A 6,982-nucleotide genomic window follows, 5' to 3' on the forward strand; every position below is an offset into this window, starting at 1 on the left:
CTGACGGCAATGACCCAGGGCTCCTGGCAGGCCCGGCCAGCAGGTGAGGTCGGGGGTGGCGGGGCGGGCAATACAGCACAGGGTCCTGTGCTGTTCACATAGTCCTCCCAGCCAGGAATGTATCATCCCCACGGAGGCAGTGCCTCTTCTATCCTCATTTCATAGACTACAAATTCAGGCCTGGAGGAATGAAGTCACTTCATTTATTTGCTCAGTCATTTGTCTGACAACTACTGATGTAATGTAGTCAACAGGCGAGGCCCTGTTCTGGCCCCAAGAGAGATCCTAGAAGGAGCACAGCCCTGTCCTTGCCCACATGGGAAGACAGGCCAGGCACTCTTTAGGGTCCAATCACACACAAATGACAGCAGTGTAGGGCACAGGAGCAGACTTGGGCCCCAAGTCTCCTTCTGGCTCATGCTTTGTGGTTCTACACAGCAGGGAAGGAAGAGGGTCCCTGACCCCCTTTAGAATCCATCAAAGACCTTATTATTGCCACTTCTGTGTTCAAGTCAGGCAGCCGCAAAATTTCAGTAGCTGCAAGGCTGCTTGTCCTCTGTTGTTTCTTTGCCTGCAATTAGTGCAGAAAGCCAACAGGGGGCAGCGACTAGCCTGGCTATCTCATGGGGACATCTGAAGTGGAAAATAGCTCACTTCTATTTAATCTTCGTCTAAGGACTTCCACCAGGAGGAGAGCTTCTTCAGGAGGGACAGGGAGAGATTTTGCCTGCCTCTTATTCATTTAATGCCTGGGGAGGGGCCTCAGCCCTGCCTATCATCACAATTCTAACTCAGTCTCCAAAAACAACCCCAGCCTCCCACCTTTACCAGGAGGCAGATGTATGGTTGCTGGGAGATGCTGATGCCATAAGTCTGCCAACAGCCACCTACAGCTTGGTCCTGGCTCCCCAGACTGCGTGCAGGTCTCAGGCCTTGGTGCCACCCCCACCCCCAGATTGGTAAATGCCAAGCCACGCTCTGAGGTCCATTGTCTCTCTGATCCTCAGTTTTCTCAACAGAAAAATAGACACAGTCACGCTGTAGTGAGGGTGACAGGAACCAAGACGATGACAGAGCCGTTCCCTCCCCTGCAGCGTTGGTGCACAGGCCAGTGGTCCCAGACTGTCCATGCTATCAGGTCCTCCCACCTCCGCACCCCACAGCTCACCCCCAGCCCTTGAGGCTGTGCCGCAGCAACTGACGCGTTTCCCAGTGAGAGGAGGCTGCCTCTTCCTCAATACCAAAGGGAGAAGTCTGGGGTGGCCCGGCCCTCCCAATGCAGAGAGCGCACCCAGCCTTGCTGCACCCAGCCCAGGAGGAACTGAATGCCCCAGGTGCGTGGTGTGCCAGGTACTGGGTGCCAGGTGCTGGGTGCCGGGTGCTGGGTGCCAGGTGCTGGGTACGGGGTGCATGTTGTGCCGGGTGCTGGGTGCCGGGCCAAATGGTCTCCCTGCACCACCAGGCTGGATGCTTGGCGACCCCAACTGCTTCCAGGGCCTTTTCTCAGCCAAGGTGATGCAAAATGATTGAAGTCAAAAACCTCCTGAAAGCAGGCGGAGAGCTGGCACTGAAGGACGGATGGGAGCCAGTCAACTCCTGGTTACCCAGCACCCGGTCCTCATGGTCCCTTAGAGCCTGCCACCCGACTCCACTGTGGAGGAAAATTGAGCCCCAGAAAAGAAGGAGTTGGCCCGATTTCCCAGTGCTGAGGCTGAGCTGGGCGGGACCTCCCAGCTGCAAACCCGGCCTCTTCCCTTGCGCAGGGAGATCGGCACCTGCAAGAAGGGGACTGGGCAGGTGCCTGAGGGCCGTGCATGGAGTCCACCTTTCCTGCAGGGGATTTCGTTTAGATCTCCGGAGGATGTGCTGTGCTGCGCAGGAGTAAACGCGGTGGAGAAAAGGAAAAAATAAACCAGAAAGGCGAGGCCAGCAGGGGCCCTGGACTGCCACACTCAGGGGCCACCCAGTAGCTGTGTCCCCACCACATGCTATCCCACCCCACGGAAGTAGCTGTCTTTTGTTAAATGGCTACGAATTATCTCCGCCTCTTGCCTCTCTGGGATCTCAAAGACCCTCCCCCAACTTCTCAGAAGGACATTTCGCTGCTGCTCCAGGGCCCCAGAGACCCCGACAAGACTCGGTCCTGAGCCACTGCCAAACAAGGGTGGCGCAGGGAGGGAAATGGCGGGTGCAGTGCCTGCCCCGCAGGGCCCAGAACCTCCAGCATCCAGCGGTGATGTGCGCCCTTGCTGAACTTGGCTTCCCTTGAAATCCTCCGTTGGGTCTAGTAAATGGTGGGGTCCCTCCCGCACCCATTCATTTGTTCCTTCATTCCCAATCTGTCTGTGCTGGACAAAGTTTGATGAGTGAGGCTGTAGCTGTGAACAAGTCAGAACAGTTTGCGGATGTGATACGAACGAGCAAAGCAACGTGCAAGATTACGATCTATCGTGACAGGTAACCCTGGAGCCAGGCTCACACCCAGGCTTCGCCAGGAGAAAGCAGAGGTCCTGGGAGATGGTGGCACTCACCCAGGGTCAACCCCGGGGGGAAGGAAGGGTTGAGGCCAAGAGGACAGAGGCATCCCCAAGCCAATTATCTTCCAAAATGGGTGACACTCGTTTTGGGTCATTTTGGATCAAAATGGGTGACCCCAAGCCGAATATCTTCCAAAATGGGTAACACTCAGCCCTGCCTGGTGCTGTCTGAGCACTCTCAGACACGACACCCTGCCTTGCTTTTCCGAAGCGTGGCTAACCATTTTACAGAAGCAGCCCAGGCAGAGCCAGGGAGTCCAGAGACAACGGATTATCAGTACTCCAGGGAACTTAAACTGTCTTCATGTCACCGGGTGGGGCTGCTCGGACCCATACTTAGTGAGCCAATTCTGTATCTAATCGCTTGCAGCAGCAAACCAAGCAAATCTGACAACTGCTCTAGCTGGCAGAGGCTCTCCCAGGTGCCCCTGCAAGCTCCACTCCCCAGGACCTGATCTGGCATTTTCACGAATTGAAGTAGGCCAGACAGTGCTCCCTGGAGAGTGGAGGAGGTGTGGGGGGACTTGGTCTTCCTCTACCCAGCCCTGGCACCATCCCCCCCAACCAGGCTGTTCTTTGAGGCTGGACCTGCAGCAGAGGTGGGGGCACTGCTGCACTTCCTCCTCCTCCCCAGTCTCTGCCTGGCTGTGCAGAGACTTGTTCACTCCGGGGAACCCGGTGCTCCCCACGCCGGCCTTCAAGCTGGTTCAGCCTCGAATATGACCCACCACTCTTTGAGCCAGTCCTGGCTCCAGGAGTGGTTCCATTTCCCCACTGTCCAGCTATCCCTTGGACTGGGAGGTGCATCCCAAATGGCTGACTGGCCTCCGAGTGAAGTGCACCCGCTTCACTGTGTTTAGTGGATTTTGCTGAGTGACCTGAGCCTCAGGTTCCTCTTCTGGAGAATGGGTATAATGATGATGATCTCTAGCCGTCTCTGGTGGTGTGCACCTGTCGTCCCAGCTACTCAGGAGGCTGAGGCTGGAGGATCGCTTGAGTCCAGGAGGTCGAGGCTGCACGGATCTGTGATGGAACCGCTGCAGTCCAGTCTGGGTGACAGAACGAGGCCCCATCTTAAAAAAAAAAAATTACTGAAGAGCTCTATCTACCTCAGCGCTGCTGCTGGGACCAACACTGTCCTCCCCACCCATCCCAGGTCGTGGTGGTTGCCGGCAAGGCGTGGCTGGCCCAGGCACAGACTCAGCCCCGCAGGCATCTCTGAACCCCTCCGCCAACGGGGAGTAGGGAGAGCAGGCCTGAGGAGGCCTTACTGGCCCTGAAGCGCCTGCACTGCCCATTCCAGGCCTCGGCTCCCCTCCCAACACCGATCCCATGTGCACCAAGTCCCAATACTGTCCCGTCGCTGGGGCCGCAGGGACCGCTCTCTCCTCGTCTCCTCCTAGGAACTCTAACCCCAAACTCCGCTCCTAGACTCCGTCCTCCAAACTCCACGCGCTGCCTTAAAGCGCAGGCATCTCCACTGGTCCTAGCACCGGGGAAGTGGCTTTCGTGTCGCTCACACCCAGTTCAGATGCCCAGTCCCCTTCCCTGGCCTCAGACCGTACCGGAGCGTTCACTGTGCGCTTTACGCCACCCTACTCCAAAAGCTCCCTGGGAGACCCACTGTTTGCTTCACTGCTTCGCCTAAAACCGCAAACCCGCGGCTCCCAGACCCTCCATCCCATCCGCGGACTGAGAAACGGATCCAAGCCTGCGGCTACACGTTTGAATCTCGCAAAGCGTTTGAATCCCGCAAGTCCACCGTGAGCCGGTCCTGAAACCCCAGGGAAAGTCGGGGTTTGGGGGCGGGATCCTTGCCCTGTGTGGGTTGGAAAAAGACGGTGGGAACCTCCGGGACTCTGGAGTGGTGGAATGATGGTAGAGGACACTCAACACCCCCGACTCATGCCCTTCAGAGCAGAGCTCTGACCTGGCCTCCTCCAGGCAGTCTTCCTGGCTGCGTCCTGCCCTATCTCCTCCTCCCCAGCTCCGCGTTTGCAGTCGCGCTGGGCTGAGCGCAACTGGAGCGCCAAGTTGCGTCCCCTGAGCGCTGTTCCCGCCGCGCCCGGTCTGACCGCGTGTGCTAACCCAGGCGTCTGCCACCGCGAAGCTGCGAGTTGTCTCGGGCCCTCCTGGAGCTGCGGGCGACTCCTCGAGAAACTCGGAGAGCCCAGGCGCACCGCGGGCCACACGGCTCATCCCCAGGAGTCCCTGTTAGCCCCATTTTATGGAGGAAGACTGAGGCTTTGGGGTGCATGGGACCCGCGGTTACCCCGCAAACACAGGCGCCTACGAAGACGCTATCGCGAGCCGAACAGTCTGGAGGAACCACATTCACTGCAGCTCCTCCACTGGGTTTCCGCGTCCTCGCTGGCCTGACTGGGTAAATACGCCCTCCTCGGACGCAGGCCGGGTTCGCGGAGAAGTCCTGGCGGCGAAAGAGCGCAGGCAGCCAGCCCAGCACGGCCCCATCTGCCTCCCCCGCCATGCCATCCCCCCCCCCACCCTACACCACCCCCTCCCCCCACGCCCCTCCCCGGCTGCCGCCCGCGTGGAGGCGCCCCGGGCCCTGGGTTCCCCAGAGCAGCGGGGGTCCAAAAGCGCCAGCACCGAGGACAGGCGGCTTCCCCCGCGGGGTCCTCCTGGGTCCTCCGCCCGTCGCCACCCCTCCGCCCACCCCGCCCGCAGCATCTGCGCATTTTAAGCCGGATAAGGCTCTTCCTTCCCAGTTTGTCTGGGTTTCTTTCTCGGTTGCTCAAGGCTCTGGTGTAACCTCTCCAGGAAAGGACACCGATGGCCGCGCCTCCGCCCCACGACGCTGCGGACGGCGAGCCGACTCCCCCTACCCAGCCGCCTGCCCCTACCGGCGTCGGTGCGCGCTTTGGCTCCGGGAAACGCCTGCCTCCGGTCCGTCTAGCGGGGCGTGTGCGAGTGCAGCCCCCGCGGGGACGTGGGCGCCGACAGCTGGCGAGTGACTGCCGCAGCACAGTTCCCGAGGACCCATCGCCTGTCCCGAGGCCACCCTCCCAGGCAGGAATTACTGTCTGCGGCCCGAAGCCCCCGCCCCACTCGCCTCCCCGTTACAAAGTTGGGGAGAGTCCACGCCGCGACAGAGCGAACAGATTTGGACATGGCCGAGTGCCAGGTGCGCAGGATTGGTCTTAAGAGTTTAGGGAAAAAAAGAACGGGAGAAACCACGCGGTGCCTGGCGCGCTCTCGTTTCCCATCACTGCCCCCCTTCCCGGGCACCCTGGGCCGCCTCTGTCGCCCGTCCCGCTTTCTTCTCGTCTTAGGGCCGGCCTCGGAACACCGGGTTCCCCAGAATGACCCGCCGCAGCCTAGCCCCTGCGGTCGCCGGCTTGCGCTGGGTTTTGGGACGCGGTCTCTGACTCTTGGCCTTGCGGCCCTACCCGTCGGTTCCGGTCCCAAGAACGGTGCCCTCCTGTGCCTCGGGCCTTTCCCCGGGCGCAGGGCCGCGGCAGGAGCGACCTCCCATCCTGCACCGTGGCCTACCTGGGTCCCCCTTGCACCTCTGCTCGGGGCAGCCCTGAGCCTCGGTTTCCCAGACGGTGCAACTGAGGCTCTCGAGGTAACGGGAGACTGTGGGAGTGAGGTCGGAGCCCGGCTCCCTCCTCAGTTCCACCACACACCCCTCCGGTAGTAACGCTGTTCTCAAAATGGGACCAAACACAACCTGGACTCCTGGGCAGAACCCCAGCGCCGCAGAGGTGGCCGGAAGGCCGGGTTGCTGGGGATCCTGGCCTCTGCCCAACTGCCCCGGAATCTGGGCTTGGGGGCAGATGGGCTGCGTCACTGGGGACGATGCTACCCCGCTGAGCTGGCGCTCCCCCTTGGCCAAGGACCAGGTGGCGAGATGCCCCCTGTAGTGTGGCCCAGTGCGTTACCGGCAAGAGCAAAGTCCGATCGTAACTGCTCTAGGCGCGGCTTTTGACCTTGGGTCAGGGCTGCGTCTCAGCGCTCAACAGCCCCGCTTCTCCCCACGGTTTTAAATTACCGGAACGAAGCCACTGCCAGGAGCGCCTGCACGGAGAGGTCAGGGAGCGCTCGGCGCGCATCGGGACCTCGAGTGCCTTCACCCTAGAGAGTGCCCGTCCCCAGCCCGGCCTCTGTGACCGCCCGGGCCCAGCCTGGGTTGTCTTCGTCTTACCGCGGGCGGCCCGGCCCTGCGCTCCCGCCGCTCCGCAGCCATGTTTCTCCACTGCTGTCCTCTTCCGGGGCCAAGGGGCCGTGGCAGACCCGGAGCCTCCCGGAGGCGCTTTGGCCGGGGCGGATTATCTCCCCTCCCCCACCAGGCCCCTGCGGGGGGCACCGACTCTCCCCCAAAGCCGAGAGGCGCTGGAACTCCCCCGACTGGCCCCCTCCTCCGCTTCTGCTTGTTTAACCTTCCCGCCGGCAGTGACCCCGCGCCCCGCCAGGCGCTGCCA

Source organism: Piliocolobus tephrosceles, chromosome 3 (assembly GCF_002776525.5).
Source record: "Piliocolobus tephrosceles isolate RC106 chromosome 3, ASM277652v3, whole genome shotgun sequence".
NCBI classification, from domain to species: Eukaryota; Metazoa; Chordata; class Mammalia; order Primates; family Cercopithecidae; genus Piliocolobus; species Piliocolobus tephrosceles.